At 49.0% G+C, this 16877-nt stretch overlaps 1 non-coding gene across 1 annotated transcript; it reads right to left on the bottom strand.

Moving 5' to 3' along the window:
• Positions 1 to 13078: 13078 nt before the first annotated feature.
• LOC127769152 (small nucleolar RNA R71) lies at positions 13079 to 13185 on the bottom strand. The gene has a single exon (XR_008016719.1). It is a non-coding gene; the product is annotated as a small nucleolar RNA R71 (small nucleolar RNA).
• Positions 13186 to 16877: the final 3692 nt, after the last annotated feature.

A 16877-nucleotide genomic window follows, 5' to 3' on the forward strand; every position in this document is an offset into this window, starting at 1 on the left:
TTAAAAACTGTTAACTCAAATTAGAAAACTTTCATCTCGGATTTGAAAACTTTTAAAAGTCAATATGTGAAATTTGCAACTCAAGATTATTTATTTCAAAAATTTGAACTTAGATTTGAAAACTTTCAACTTGGGATTGAAATCTTTCAAATTTAATGTTTGAAACTTTCAACTCAAGATTTTTTGAAGTTTCAACATATATGTGAAAATTGTCAAGCCCAAATCTAAAATACTTTCAACTCGGAAAATATAAAACTTTCAACTAATGATTTGAAACTATGAACTCAAAAATCTTTCATCTGAAGATTTTTTTGAAAATTTCAACTGATATTTGAATACTTTCAAAGTTAATATGTGAAACTTGAAACTTAAGATTTTTTTTTTGAAAAATTCGAAATGAGATTTGAAAACTTTCGAAAGTCAAAATTTTAAAATTTTCTACTTGGGTTTGAAATCTTTCAAAGTGAATGTTTGAAACTTTCAACTCAAGATTTTTTGAAACTTTGACTGAGATTTTAATATTGTCAAGTCCAAATCTAAATACTTTCAACTTGGAAAATAGAAAACTTTAAACTAATGATTTGAAACTATGAACTCAAATTTGAAAACTTTCATTGAAAGATTTTTTGAAAATTTCAATTGATATTTTAAAACTTTCAACTCGAATGTAAAAACTTTCAAGTTGGATTTGAAAACTATCAAAGTCTATATGTGAAACTTGCAACTCAAGATTTTTTTTTCAAGAAATTGAACTCAGTTTTGAAAACTTTCAAATGTAAACAAATTAAAAACTTTCGACTCAAGATTTTTTTTGAAACTTCCGGCATAGATTTTAAAATTGTCAAGTCCAAATCTAAAATACTTTCGACTCGAAAAATAGAAAACTTTCAACAAATGATTTAAAACAACGCACACGAGTTAAGATGTTGTGTGAATAATGCACACAAGATATTATCTACTCAAGCTGCTTCCCTCGGATCCAAAAAAATCGGTGAAAATAGGGGGTGGGTGGTTGGTTATGGTGGTGGAGGCCTGGAGGTATGCAATTGGCTCCACAGATATATTTGAAGATGATTTCTCAATGAGTAAAACTTTTACTACGCCTATTACGCAAGAAAAAAAGTTCCAGGAGGGAGGGGGTGGGGCGGGGGAGGGTGTCACACCCTGAAAATCGCTAAATTATAAATCGTTGTGAAAAAGGAATTTTTAGAAATTATTTAATGATTAAAGTAAGTGTGTGAATAAAATCTATGAAAAATTTGAACATAAACTTGAGCTAGATAAAATTTTATTAAATACTTTGTGTGCCCAAGTATTTTCAGGATTTTTCTTGGATTTATTTGAGCAATGGAAGTACTTTTAATAAATGAAACATCATTTCAGTAATTATTTAAATTAAAAAGTTAATTAAATTCCCTCTCTTGTCTTGGGCTGAATCCGGCCCACTCCTTTCTCTCTCCTCTCGACCGAAGTCTACTTTAGCTCCCTCCTCTTTCTTTCTCACTGACGCATGGGGCCCACTCGGCTACAGTGCCGCCATCTTCCTCCGGCCGCCTCCATCCCGAGCCGTGCGTGTGCAGCGCCGCTCCCGCACCGAATCCGCCGCTGCATTGCTCCCGTTCCAAAATTAGTTGCGGGAACATATTCCCCTCGATCTCCTCTATCTTATCACAAGAAACCCCCTTGAATCCCGTTTTAAATTGCGTGGATTCGACGTGCTTTCGAGCTCCGTTTTTCCGTCGCCAATTTCATCCGTTTCCGAGCCGATCTCTCCCTCTTCCGGCTATAAATAGCAGCCCCTCGGCATCCTCTTCCGTTTTCCCCTATTTCCCGAAGCTTTCCCTAACCCTAGCCGCCTCCCCGCGAGCTCCCCCTCTCTCTCCACAGCCACCACCATCTCCAGCCGCACCTCCTTGTCGACCCCGTGGTCGCCGGACCTCGCTGCAGTCTCTGCCAGCATCGCAGCGCCAAGCCGAAGCCCGTTCACCCCTTCGCCGCCGCTGCAAATCACTAGGGCTTCGTTGTCGCTGTCAACCCGAGGCAATCTTCCGTCGCTGCTGTCGACGGGGGATACCCGTAGACCGGATATAGAGGGTATTGGGGTACGCTGGTATGAGGATCTACGTAATACGACATCAAGCAAATAGAAGATAAGGGTTATACTGGTTCAGGCCCCTTGATAGGTAATAGCCCTAATCCAGTTGGTATGGGATTATATGGTAGAAACCACAGATTACAAAGGGAATAGCAGAACTCGATGATACCGACGGGACCGTAGTCGAGTTGGTTCGACTAAATCACCCGGCAACTTGGCTCCTGTTGGCTCCGATTTCGTAGGCTGTGGTGGTTGTATTGGCGGTGAGATTCGATGCCTTAGGCCCTCCTGGGGGGTCCCTTTTATACCGCGGGTCAGTTGATCTCCAAGTAGAACTTGGAGATATCGGACCCCACGCGATACAGTAACGACCCAGTTCTGTCCGAGCAGGACTCCTTCTGGCGGCCATCTCTCTCCTTTCCTTGGAATTCGCACCATCGGTAGTGCGCTTATTTAAGGGAGTTTTGGGGATCCATTTTGAAGTCCGTTTGCTGCAAAAAATTCTGGCCTTAAAACGCCCCTCGTCTTCTCCGCTTCCGTAGAAAAGCCCTAGCTTTCCCATCTTGTCCTGTTCTCCGGTGATCTTCCGGCTGTGATGGACCTCGACAAATCCACATCCACCAATGCGTCCCTGAAGAAGCTGCAGGACGACGGTGCCCTCCCTGGTCGTGGGACCATGCAGAGGGAAACAGGAGGTACTGACCCCAAACCTGTCCTAGGCCGCATGGTTGCGGTTGAGGATTACGTTCTTTGCGGTTTTCTTCCTCCGCCTTCTGAGTTTCTTCTTCTTGTCTTGAATTTCTACGGCCTTTCCTTGCTTCATCTGAACCCCAATTCTATCGCATTTCTTAGCATTTTTTCCTATCTTTGTGAGCCCTACATTGGGGTAGAGCCATTTCTTGATCTCTTTTACTTCTACTATGAGTTGCGCTGGATGGAACCTTCCAGTGCCCTTCTTCTCGTAGAAAATGGCGGGCGATGTGGTTCTATCTTCAGATAGAAAATTCGGATCCAGTCTTTGTTGTCCATGAGGAACAACCAAACAAGATTCCGGAATGGACCGCCAAACCCGCCCTAGCTCCCTCCCTTAAGTCTTTCATCGATATCATCGATGATCTCCGAGTACGAGGGTTGTCGGGGTATGAAGTTGCTGCCAACTTCATCGGTAGGCAGATCCAGCCGCTCCAGGCTCGAGCCCACCCAGCCTTTGACTATTCTGGGCCGGAGGACGCGACCCGGGTTTCTTCTCGGGGTATTTTTTCTTGTATTTCAGATTTCATTTTTTATGTGCATGTTCCTGCTGACTTATCGAGTTCTGGTTCTCGATCCTACAGGTTTGAACAGCAAAACCGTGGAGCGCCGTGTCGGTCAGCGGCCCTACGACGGTGAGCAACGTCCCCGTTCCCCTTTGCAAGAAGGGGACGGCCGAGCGCGAAGCTGCAATCAACATGAGTGTACTTGATGGCTCCTTTACTTCTTCTTTCCTTGGATCGCATTGTGCCTTCATGTACGCAGGCTCTCCCTCTGACGGACGTCATCGGGCCGCTCGTGGATCACCAGGCGGAGGCGTCGTTAAAGGAGGGCGTTGCCAAGGAGGCGTCCGATATTGCTGTTGCTGCTGCCACGACGAATGGCAACAATGTTCCGAAGAAAGGGAGGAAGTTCTCCTCTGTACTCGGAAACCGTTGGAAAGTGCCTACTCCGTCGGTAAGCCTCTCTTGTTTCTTAATCATGTAGTCGGAATACTTTGACCTCATAACGTGCTATCTTGTTCAGGCCTCGGATGCGTCTCCCCCGCCCCTGCGAAGGCAAAGGCTGGTGACGCTTGGCGAGAAGTAGGTAGACGTTTTAGAAGTCATCCTATTCGCAAACTCTTGCTTGCCTGTCTTCATGAAATTGCAGAAATCCTTCGCAGGGCGGCATGGGCGAAGGCGGCGGAAGACGGGTCCGGTGCGACCTCCAGCGTGTCTCCTGTGGTGGCCTCGATGGATGTCGTGGTCACAACTAGGGACCAGGAGGCGACGCCGAGTGGACCCGCTGGCGGTCTTGTGCCCGCTCGGGGCCCCTCCGTTGATGCCCTCACCTAGGGGGAGCTCCAAGCTGAGATGGAGCGCATCCTCTAGGCTGGTGCTCGTGGCGTGGGCTACGAGATCGAGGAAGCCAGGGCGGCGACATTGTCGGCAACCCAACGCGCCAGCAACAGGCGCGCGATCTGTCGGAGACCCGCGAGGACCTCCTCAAGATGAGGGAGTTGGTGGCCGGCAACGAAAGGCAGCGGCAGGGGCTCGAGCACCGGATGTCGGAGCTCGAGAACAACCTGTCAGAGATCCGTGGCTCGCTGCGGGTGTCTTACACCGGCCTACACCAACTCGCCGGGGAGTGCGGCGTCACGAACAAAATCCCGGCAACCCCCGATGAGTTCTCGCTGACGTCCTCGCTCGCGGAGCTAGCTGCGGCGATGGAGGAGATCCCCTCCAAGCATACGGCCAGGATTGGCAAGGAGACGTCAAATGGGATCTACACCGGGGCGTGCCACGTCCTCGCTTGCGTGAAGCTGGCATACCCTGACCTTGACCTCCAGAGGATTCTGGATCAGGGGGCCACCAATGACGCGCTCAAGGGCGTGATGAAAGAAGTCGATGACTTGGGAGAGTCCATTCTCCCCCTTTTTGAAGAGTAGGGTTATATTTCCCTTGTACTCCTTAATCAATTATGCTTGTAAAACTTTCGTTGGTTCAAACTACCTTTGTGTATGCAGTTGTTTCCTTTGTTTTCTTTAGCATGTTGATTCCGAGTACTTTGCTGTCGTTGTAGAGATGTTGATATCGAGGATGTCCAGCAGCGTGGGCAGCCTGAGTCGCCGGTAGTCGTTCCGGCACTTGCGCTTGAGCCGTACGTGCCACGGGACGATGTCGATCAAAGCCTGTCTGTGAAGGCGGACGTGGCGACGACTTCCTTAGGTTGGTACTTTGGTCTTCATCTCCTTTATTCTTTTGTTCGGATCGACTTAATTTGCTGTGTTCTCGAAAGAGGAGAAGGACCTGACTTAGTCATTTCCGTATTGAGCAGACCTCGAGAGTACGTTGGCCGACCGAGATCGTCGAATCCAATATTGGAGGACGAAGTTCGAGGTGGCCGAACTTGAGAGGACTATGCTGGAAGTGAAGAAAGACCAAGCTGTGGAAGCACTCCGAGGTCGCGAGGTGTGGTTCAACTCGTACCTCAGGAGTTGTTATACAGCGATGGCTGGAGTCTGTAGAGAGCTCCAAGTACCCCGCGGGAATCCCGAGGAGTCTGCGGCTGGGTATATCTCGTGGTTGAACGGGACCTGCACTCAGCTTGAAGGCATCGGGAAGCGTATCGACGAGGCCTTGAAATAGGAGTGTCGTCGGTCGAGCCGATATGCCGGAGGGCATGTGCTGGCCTGTATCCGAGATCACCGCCCACAGCTGCACCTCGAGTTCCTCCACGAAGGGTTTGCACGTTCTCGGAGGGCTCCCGTAGAGATAGACGATCTGGCGAAGTCGATGGCGCCGCTCGCCGAGAAGGTCTTTCAATCCATGGATTGGCATTGGCCGTCCTGGTAGTCTTTGTGTCCTGTGACAAATATCTCAAAGAGACATGTAATATATTTTGGAATATTTACAAATTGTAAGAACTACTTGTGAAATAGAAAAGAATCTATCTAACTAAGTTTTCTTACTCTGGATGCGCTGTGTATGAGTGTTTTCTCACTTCGCGACTTCGATCAGTCACTTGAGTCATATACTCTCCCTAGCCCCCAGCCTTGTCATCGGAGAATTGTTCTCGGAAGATAAGGCTCTTGGACCCTTGACCTGCCTTGGTTGAACAAGCACTGATCCTAGCCCCCAGCAGTGAAGTTGGAAAACTCAGTTTCCGATTACACGGCTTGGTTAATACGCATGGCGAGAACTCTTACATGACCAGATCTTACATGGTCGTTTGTCTCTACATGATCCGACAAGGCCTTATCCGCTCTGGGCGTCCCCAGTCAAAGTTCCCTTAGGTTCCTCAGAGGCCTTGTCAAGCTGGCGTAAAGGGACATGAGGATAGGTTTCAATGCTAGGTGTCGTCGTGGTAAGGGATCGTCAGGGAGAAAAACTTTGATCGTAGTCTTCACCTGAAATCAACTTTATTGAAGTCGTAAGATGTCTTACAAGTATGGATACTATTGATTTATACATAAAATTTACGTAATTGATCAATGTTCCAGAAATTTGCTAACTCGCGACCATCGCCGTCTGCAATCTTGAATGCACCTGGCCGCAAGACTTGCGTGATCGTGTATGGTCCTTCCCACTTGGGTGAGAGCTTGTTACGCCCTGCTTGGCTTTGAACCCGTTGGATGACATAATCGCCGATCGAAAGCATGCGTGCTCTGATGCGCTTCTCGTGGTATCAGCGAAGGGCCTGTTGGTAGCTGGCTGCTCTGACGGCAACTCTTTCTCGATGCTCCTCGAATAGATTCACATCGTCGCTTTGCTGCTCCTCTTGATCCTCGTCGGAGTACTTCTGTACTCGTGTGCTCTGATGTTGTAGCTCAGTGGGGAGCATGGCTTCTTAGCCATACACGAGGAAGAAGGGTGTCTCCTTGTTGGACGTTGTCGGTGTGGTACGCAGGGCCCATAGTATAGAGGGAAGTTCTTCAACCCACTTCTTGTCATGTGACATCAGTCTATCATAGACAAGGGTCTTGATTCCTTGTAGTACTATGCCGTTTGCCCTCTCGACCTGTCCATTTTTCTGAGGGTGAGAAACCGAGGCAAAAGCAGATCTTGACTCCCAATCTGATGCAGTAATCCTGGAAGTCAGTACTGATGAACTGGGAGGCGTTGTCTGTTATGATGCGGTGGGGCAATCCATATCTGCATAATATCCCTTTAATAAACTTAATGGCGTTGTCGACCTTGATTTCCCCCGTGGGCGTCGCTTCGATCCACTTGGTGAACTTGTCGATCGCCACGAATAGGAACCTGTAGCCGCCCTGTCCTCGTGGGAATGGTCCGAGTATGTCGAGCCCCGGCCAAGTAAGAGGGATAGTCTGGAGCGTTTGCGCTGGTAGCCTTGTGTGTTTTCTATGGAATTGACAGGCTTCACACCGCTGAACCATGTCGCGAGCGTCTTTGAGCGCAGTTGGCCAGAAAAACCCTTGTCGAAAAGCTTTTCCGACCAAAGTGCGACCGGCGGCGTGTGACCCACAGATCCCTTCACGTATGTCGAGGAGGAGATGTTTGCCGTCGTCGAACGAGATGCATTTGAGAAGTACCCTGTTTGGCGCCTTCTTGTATAGATTGTTGCCGATCATACAGTAAATCTTGGCTTGTCGGGTTATTTTCTCGGCTTCTGCATCGTCTTCGGGCAACTCGTCACTACTCAGGAAATTGATGAGTGGGGTCTGCCAGTCATCTGTGGTCTCGATGTCGGCAATGGCGTGTTCTGCCTCTGTAGCCCCCGAGCCGATGTCGGGGACGACTGTGCTATCTTCGCCATTTGCCACTTTTACCGATGGTTTTGTCAGGACGTCCAGGAAGGTTCCAGGTTCGAGTGGCTCTCGTCTGGAAGCACGCCATGCTAGGTCATCTGGTTCGATATTGTCCTTGCGATATACGTATCGGACTTCGATCCCGTCAAACCTTTTGTCCAGCTTCCTGACTTCTGCAAGGTACTTGAATAGCTCGGGGCTAGAGCACTTGTAGTTTTGTGCACCTAGTTTGCGACTAGTTCGGAATCTCCTTTCACGATTATTCGCTTGACTCCTAGTGCGGCTGCTGCTCTTATCCCCGTGAGTAGAGCTTCGTACTCGGCTGTGTTGTTGGTCGCCCTGAAGTTGAGGTGAATTGCATGCTTGAACTGATCTCCCGAAGGTGATGTCAAGATGAACCCGGCCCTTGCTCCTTGGCTGTTGAGTGCGCCGTCGAACGCCATTGTCCATGTTTCGTTGTCGGTTTGACTGTCCGACCTGTTGTCAGGCATAGTCCAGTCAGCTACGAAGTCAACGAGGACCTGGGACTTGATGGCTGTTCGTGGCACAAAGTGAACATCCAACTGGCTTAGTTCGACTACCCATTTCGCGATGCGGCCGACAACGTCCTTGTTTCTCACGACTTCGCCAAGTGGGAAGGAGGAAACAACTGTGACTCTGTGGGCTTGGAAGTAGTGGCGTAGCTTTCTTGATGTCATGATTACTGCATAGAGTAGCTTTTGGATCTGTGGATATCTTGTCTTCGCGTCGTGGAGAGCTTCGCTGACGTAGTAGACTGGTCTTTGCACCTTCTCTCTCTCGACAACAATGACAGTACTCATAGAATATAGCGTGGCGGCAATATAGAGGAATAATTCTTCATTAGGTTGGGGAGCAACAAGTACAGGGGGATTTGACAGGTAGCGCTTGAGTGCGATGAACGCCTCTTCGGCTTCCTGTGTCCATACAAACTTGTCTTGTTTCTTCAGCAGAGCGAAGAAAGGTTGTCCACGCTCCCCCATCCTAGGGACGAACCTGCTCAGTGCCGCCATGCATCCAGTTAGCTTTTGGACTTCCTTGAGTCTTGTGGGCGACTTCATGTTTTCGATTGCCTTGATCTTCTTGGGATTTGCTTCGATCCGTCTTCCAGAGACGAGGAACCCGAGTAGCTTGCCCGATGGTACTCCGAAAGTGCACTTCTCTGGATTGAGCATGATGCGATATCGTCGGAGGTTGTCGAACGTTTCCCAGAGATCGTCAATCAATGAGTCGCTTGTCTTGGTCTTGACAACAATGTCATCGACGTAGGCCTCGACATTGTTCCCAAGCTGATCGTTAAGTGCCCCTTGGACTGTGCGTTGGAAAGTACTTCCTACGGTGATCAGTCCAAACGGCATCTTAACATAACAGAATACAGCGAACGGCGTGATGAATGCTATCTTCTCCTCGTCCTCTTGCGCCACGCTGATCTGGTGGTAGACGGAGTAGGCGTCAAGAAAGCTTAACAACTCACAGCCAGCTGTTGAGTCCACCAATTGGTCTATTCGAGGAAGAGGGAAGTGATCCTTGGGACACGCCTTGTTGAGGTCGGTGAAGTCGACACACATCCTCCACTTCCCGTTGGCCTTCTGCGTCATGACTGGATTGGCTAGCCACTCTGGATGGAGTACTTCTCTGATGAAGCCAGCTTTGAGAAGCTTGTCGAGCTCTTCTCGTATGGTTGTTTCCGGTCTGGTGCAAATCTCCGCAGTTTTTGTTTTACTAGCTTGGCATCGGGTCGCACCATAAGTTTGTGCTCAATCACCTCCCTGGGTACCCCGGGCATGTCGGACGGCTGCCAAGCGAACACGTCTGCATTGTCGCGGAGGAAGGTGATGAGCGCGAGTTCCTATTTCTAGTCCAGTGACACCCCAATCTTGACGGTCTTGTCGGGGTTGGCGCTGGAGAGTGGAACGATCTTGATTGCGCCATTTGGCTTCGGCGTCTTGTTTGTTTTGCTCACTTTCTTGGGTGGCTCATCTGTGGCGGGTGGGTTGGGCGTGTGCTCGACCATGTCGAGGCTCCGCTTGTCGCACTACACCGCCAGCTTTGCGTTCCCCTGAATAGTGATTGTTCCCTTCGGCCCGGGCATCTTGAGCACTTGGTATGCATAATGAGATGCGGCCATGAACTTCGCAAGTGCAGTTCTCCCGAAGATGGCATTGTATGTTGTATCAAATTCAGCGACATCAAAGGTGATCTGCTCTGTTCGGAAATTGTTTGCTTGGTCGAAAGTCGCAGGCAATGTAATCTTGCCCAATGGCTTGGACGATGACTGAGGAGTGATTCCATGGAAGGGTTGATCAGTAGGTGTCAACTCGCTTCGTGGGATTCCCATCGCGTCCAAGGTGCTGGCGAAGAGAAGGTTGATGGAGCTGCAGCCATTGATGAGAACCCGTGTGACCTTGATCTTCCGAATAGTGGGCTTGACCACGATTGGATATCGTCCTGGGATGACAGCAGTCTTGGGGTGGTCTTTCTCTGAGAATTCGATCTTCTGTTCGGACCACTTCATCTTGGGCGCAGCCCCCTGCCATGTCGAACAAACTTCGCGCTCCACTTTCTTGTACTCTCGCTTCGAAGAGTACGCCGTCGAACCTCCGAAGATGTGCGAGACATGGAGATCGGAATCTGGGTATGCTGAGTCTGAGTCCTGAGTGGCTGCTTCCGCAGCCTTCTCGACTACACGTACTCGCTTGCCCTTCTCCAATGCCAGTTGCTTTGCGAGCGACTTTTTGAAAACGAAACAAGCTTCTAGGGACTGCTTGTCCGACTTGTGTATAGGGCACCATAGTTTCTTCATGTCGTCGCCTTGTGGGTCCGGGTGCTTGGGCGGGTCCGCGTACTCTGCTGCGAGGACTTCCGTTTGAGCTTTCCTTTTCCCGCTCTTGCGACTCTCCTTCTTGCTTGACTCGGGTGCGTCCTTGGCTGGTTTCTTCTCTCCCCCCGTCTTTGGCTTGTCGTTCTTGCGTCTCAGTGCGTCGTCCGCGTGAGCGCATCGATCGACAATCTCGAATAGCTTTCGAGCAGTTGTGATTTGTCTTGTTGCCAACTCCTGGGTGGTGTAGCGATCTCTGACACCGGCCTTAAAAGCGCGGATCACGGAAGCGTCGATGATCTCGGGGATCGTATTTCTGCACTCATTAAAGCGCCGAACGTAGACCCTCAATGATTCGCCCGGATTCTGTGTCAACACGTGTAGGTCGTCTTCGATCGCGTGGTGCTTATATGTTCCTTGGAAGTTAGCGACGAACTGCTGCCATAGATCTACCCAAGAGGAAATCGAGTATGGTGGGAGGTGGACTAGCCATTGTTGACGGTCGTTATCGATCAGTTTCGACCGTTAATATTACTAAAACAGGAGAGAACTAGTGATGCTTGCAATGCATAAATATATTAGAATAATAATATTCCACTAGTATTTGGTCTACTAACCTTTTGCAGAGAATGATCATAAAGTGGAGGAGAATCGACATCAACACCAATGATAAATCAATTAGACAATGTCGAGGACCAGACTTATGTATGAATGGGCCAAGAACTCAGAATTGACACGATGAATTGGGCCAAAATTCACAAGTCTGCGGAGTGGAGCAATAGAGGAGGCCACAAGCCGAAATTGGGCTGGATTGGGCCAGCCCCAGGTTCGGTCGAACTTGGTGGTTCGGCCGAACCAATCCTAGCGCCGTTGGATCCAGGTTTTGGCGTGGACGTCCAGGATTGCATCCCAATGATGGTTGAAGGGCACTTCGGTCAATTCCCCTTCCACAACCGTCATACCTACCTCTATATAAGGAGCTCTCTTCACTTCAACACACACCTCAAGCAAGAGTTCTCTCAATCCTCTCAAGTTTAGTTTAGTAGTATCTAGCTGGTGGAATAGAATTATAATAGGAATCAGGAGTCCGGAAGTCTTCGGAAGAGTTCGGGTATGGCTCTAGTAGCTTTCCTTTCCTCTTTTGTAAGCTTTGTACTTTTATTACAATACTCTTCTAAATACATTTCTGGTATTGAAATACTTTCCGAGTATATGAGTACCAACTTTACATTATGTTGTTATACTGAATATATGGCTAGCTTATCTGGGAGATGCTTTGGTGCGGGTATAATGTTTGCTTATGCAATTACTCTATGTCATGACGATTATATTAGAGTAGTATCTAGTAGTTTAGGCGTGGTGTCTAGATTACGGGATATCATTATTTGGGGTTATATATTGTGGATGAGAGGTGGGCCGCTGATGGTGACAGCTCAGTATGGGTATTCCTCCGTGCCTATACTTAATCCTAAGTTAATTTCCTGGGGAGGGTATTCCTCCGTATTTAGCGCTGGTTGGATGGTCATGACGGGCTGTCGTAAGGTACTCGGCAGTCAGGGGTGGCTTCTCGAAGTACCAGGAGGGCATCGGATAGAGGGTATTAGCTAGTATATCAGTTAACTAGAATTTATGTATACTATGTATATTAGAAGTATAGGAATAGATTCTCTTTCTCTTTTCTCTCCACCTAGCTTAGATTATTTATTATGAGGATGAGTAGAAATGCTTGTGTGTCACTCTACCCTTGGATTATCATAACCCCTACTTAGAATATGATTATCACAAGTAATATATAAATTATTAGTTGAGTTCTCTCTACATGATCTTCCCACGGGATAAAATAAATACGATACCCTTGGAGTACTCTCGGGTGAAATGCTACAATGGTATATCCGTGCGCTTGCGGATGAACTCTGTAACCATAATATACCAGAAGTGTTTTTGCGCCATTGCTGGGAATTATATTTCTAGTAATGTCGTTAAGAAATACCAACAAGCATTTCTGGCGCCGTTGCCAGGGAAGATTTATAATAGAGATTACTTAAACTAATACTTTATATTTACCTCTGTATAGTCATTTTCCTTTGCAGGCTAACCTTGGTTGTTTTCACATTTTCTTGTGAAAACAGGGTAGTGCATGACTAGTTTTAACCTGCCGGAAAACTTCAAAGAAAATCCAGAAGCTTTCTTCCAGAGCGTCAGGCCGCGAGTCGTTGCTCTGGAGAAAACTCTACCGACAGAGAAACCAGCCGTACCAGCGCCACCAACTTTCAAGATTATGGCCAGCAAGACTCTTCGCGAGTTTTCTGCTCCCTCTGCTGACAATGTGGCTGTCGGGCCGCAAGTCAACATAGGAGATGTGGATTTCGACTTGAAGTCCAGCCTCATCACAATGGCATAGGCTAGCCCGTTCTGTGGCAAGCCTAATGAGGATGCCAACGCTCATCTGCAACAATTCCTGGAGATATGTAGCACGTACACCATCAAGGGAGTTAGTCCTGACGCCGTCAGGCTGCGACTGTTTCCGTTCACCCTCCTCGAGAGAGCGAAGTAGTGGTTCTATGCCAATCGTGCTGCTATCAACACCTGGGATAAATGCTCTATGGCATTCCTCTTGAAGTTCTTCCTGATGGGCAAAACCAACGCCCTTCGTGGACGAATTTCCAGTTTCCAGCAGACAAGGGACGAGTCCATTCCTGAAGCATGGGAACGACTGTAGGAGTATGTGGCCGCCTGTCCTCATCATGGGATAGACGATTGGCTGATCCTGGAACTTTTACAATGGGCTCACCCGATGTCCCGCGATCACCTGGACGCGGCAGTTGGAGGAGTATTCTTCTCTAAAACGGTTCCAAGGAGCTGTTAAACTCATAGAGAAGATGGTCTCCAATATGGGTTGGAGCGAGGAACGACTCCAGACCCGTCAGGAGGCATGCACACCGTCAAGGAGACAGAGTTAGTTGCTGCCAAGCTGGACCTCCTCATGAAACGCTTGGACGACCACGAGAAACGGCCACAAGACACCGTCAAGGCCTTGGACTGACACGTCACATGTGAGGTCTATGACGGCACGGGTCATTCTGGAAATGACTGCCCGGAAACCCGTGAGGAGGCGATGTACATGGGCAATGACAACAATGGTTATCGTCCACAAGGAGGTCAGGGGTGGAACCAACCACGCCCATATTATCAAGGAGGAAATAATAACGGTAACTTCTCTAACCAAACCTCCTTGAAGGATCTTGTTTTTGCACAAGCTAAAACCACTGATGCACTAAGCAAAAAACTTGCTGCCAATGATAAGATCTTAGAGAACATAAATGTCAAGCTAGATGGCTTTGCTTCCGCATTTCAAAATGTGGAGATTATGGATACCCCATATCTACATGACAGTTATAATTTAGTCGGATATGCGGTACCAAATATAGATAGAATATCTCTATGAGGACTCGGGTTAGATTCTAAACTTGTATGTCAAGGAAATACCCGGGATCTTAGTCGGTTACGATTGTATTTTATCTATAATCCCATATTCCGTTAGGATATGGACTGTATTTTGTAAAGCGGACCTCTTCACCTATATAAGGAGGGGTCTGTGTTCCTCTTGGGGCGCGATCTTTTTCCTAGTTTATACAATCAATAATACACTCGGCGGAATCATCTCCGGACAGGAGTAGGGTATTACTTCTTGAATAAGAAGGCCTGAACCTGTATAAAATTCTCTGTATCCAAACCCATCCACTTTTCTAACTTGATAGCCACCCCCTTTTATTATTGCTGAAATCTTGTTTCGACGGTTGGCGCGCCAAGTAGGGGTAGCGTCAAGTTTTTGCCGACTAAGTGCGATGGGTTCCGTCTCCGGCATCGACGACTTCGCCTTCCCTCCCGGGCAGGCGTTCCGGTTCGGCAGCCTCAATTTCATCACCAACGACCTCGGCAAGATCTCTCTCCTTGACTCGGATTCGAACCAGTCGAGGAGAGACCAGGTCCCCGTGCCGTTCGGTATTCCGAACTCGGCCGAGGCCTACTCTAAGATCATCTCCCCCGATTCGGCTTCAAACCACTCGGACGAGATCCAATCTACTCCTCTGCGACCTGATCAAGACGACGGGCCCTATCTCTCAATCCTGATGAGACTTCCTGATGATTTGGCCGCTGTCTTCATAGCCAAGACATCTCCCACTCGAAGATCTAGGCGAGCTCCGGCTTCGGCCCCGATCCAATCTAGATCCAGAGAGGTTGGCGTTATACTCCAGCCTCTTGGGACAGTCTCGACGGAAGAGTTGGATGGCTACCTTAGCTCCCCTGGCGTCAGTTCTCGACCAACCGAGATCCTCGACTGCGACGACTTCGGCTACCACTATGACCACGGCGACTTCGATGACAGCTATGAGGATAACTACACGCCTCTCTTTTTCGGCGTATCATGGCTGACAACGAAACGGAGGAACAGCGCCGAGCCCGAGAAGCGGAGAAAGAGCGCACACGACAAGAAACCGAACGTCGCCGACTGGAGGAAGAACGACAACGACAAGAGCGGGAACGACTACAACGTGAGCAGCAAGACCGCGAGCGAGTTGCAAAGGAGGCTGAAGATCGACGGCAGCGCGCCTTGGAATCCGGGCGTCGAGCGAGAGACCTCATCGGGCAACAAGATATCGATGGAACAGCGATTTTTCGCACCCCCAGCAGAACACGGTTGCAGCAATCACTCTCCTCGACACCCTCCTCAAGGAAGACACACTCAACCAAGCTGATCATGTTGTCAACATCTTGAACCAGACGAAGACCATGATCGCTGCCTCGGTTCCAGCCAACTCCGCAAGCACCCGCACCCCGACTGGCAGCCGAGTCCCTCATCTTCGATCTCAAGACTATCACCAGCCAAGCCTCAGCATTACCGGCGCCGGATCTAGTCGCAGGAGCAGGGGACATGATGAACGATCTGTTCGTTCGCCTCCTGAACGATATAGGGAGCGCCGAGTTGAACGACCACACTCCCCACATCGAAGGCGCCCCGTTGATCTTCGCGACACCATCAACCAACGCCGCGCGGCAAGAGGCCATCATTCACCGGATCGCTACGACGACGACATGGACGGAGCTGCTGCCTTCACAAACGATCTGCGTCGAGTGGATTGGCCAGCCGGCTTTAAGCTGACTAGAACCGAGAAATATGATGTTACCACCAACCCCGAGTCTTGGCTCACCGTCTATGGTCTCGCAATCCGCGCAGCAGGAGGAGACAACAAAGCCATGGCGAATTATCTACCGGTGGCCTTAGCGGATTCTGCCCGGTCATCGCTTCACGGGCTACCCCGCGGCACAATCGGATCATGGGCAGAACTATGCGACCACTTCATCGCCAACTTCCAAGGCACTTTTGAATGCCCTGGTACACACTTTGATCTCTACAACATCATTCAGAAGTCTGGAGAATCCCTTAGAGATTACATCCGACGCTTCTCCGAGCAACGCAACAAGATCTCCGATATCACCGACGACGTCATCATCGCCGCCTTTACTAAAGGCATTCGCCATGACGACCTAGTCGGCAAGTTCGGATGCAAACCTCCCATGACAGTTAAGCAGATGTTTGAAAAAGCCAATGAGTATGCCAAAGCCGAAGATGCTATCACGGTGTCCAAGCAGTCGGGCACCACTTGGAAGCCAAAGAAGGATACGCCGACCGCAGGAGGGAGTGGAAGTAACAACCGCAAGGATCGCAAGCGTAAGCCCGAAGAACTTGTGGCAACAACCTCTCCATCGTCCCGACAACGTCCCCGCGTCAATACATTCGACAAGATAATGAACTCCCAATGTCCGCATCATCCCAACTCCAACCACGTGGCCAAAGACTGCTTCGTCTACAAACAATTTGCGGAGCAATACGTCAAGAATGCACGTAAGCCCTCAGACAGAGATCAAAGCACGTCAAAGAAGAAAGATGATGAAGACGATGCCCCGACTGGTTTTCAAGACCATCGCAAAGAACTCAATCACATCTTCGGCGGACCTTTGGCTTATGAATCTAAGAGAAAGCAGAAGCTAACAGAACAGGAGATCAATGCGATTCAGCCCAACACGCCCCAATACCTTCGGTCGTCAGAGATAGCAATCAAGTTCGACCGTTCGGATCATCCCGACCGAGTGGTCCACCCGGGGCGGTACCCCCCGGTACTAGACCCAGTGGTTCGCAACGTCAAGCTCCGAAGAACTCTCATCGATGGTGGCATTGCACTTAACATCCTTTTCGCTAAGACCCTGGACGATATGCAGATTCCTCGCACGGAATTAAAACCGAGTAATGCACCCTTCCACGGTGTTATCCCAGGATTATCAGCTACACCACTCGGCCAGATCACTCTTCCGGTCACTTTCGGCACTCGGGAGAATTTTTGCACAGAAAATGTTTGTTTTGAAGTCGCTGATTTTGAGACAGC

This window comes from Oryza glaberrima, chromosome 3 (genome assembly GCF_000147395.1).
Source record: "Oryza glaberrima chromosome 3, OglaRS2, whole genome shotgun sequence".
NCBI lineage: Eukaryota > Viridiplantae > Streptophyta > Magnoliopsida > Poales > Poaceae > Oryza > Oryza glaberrima.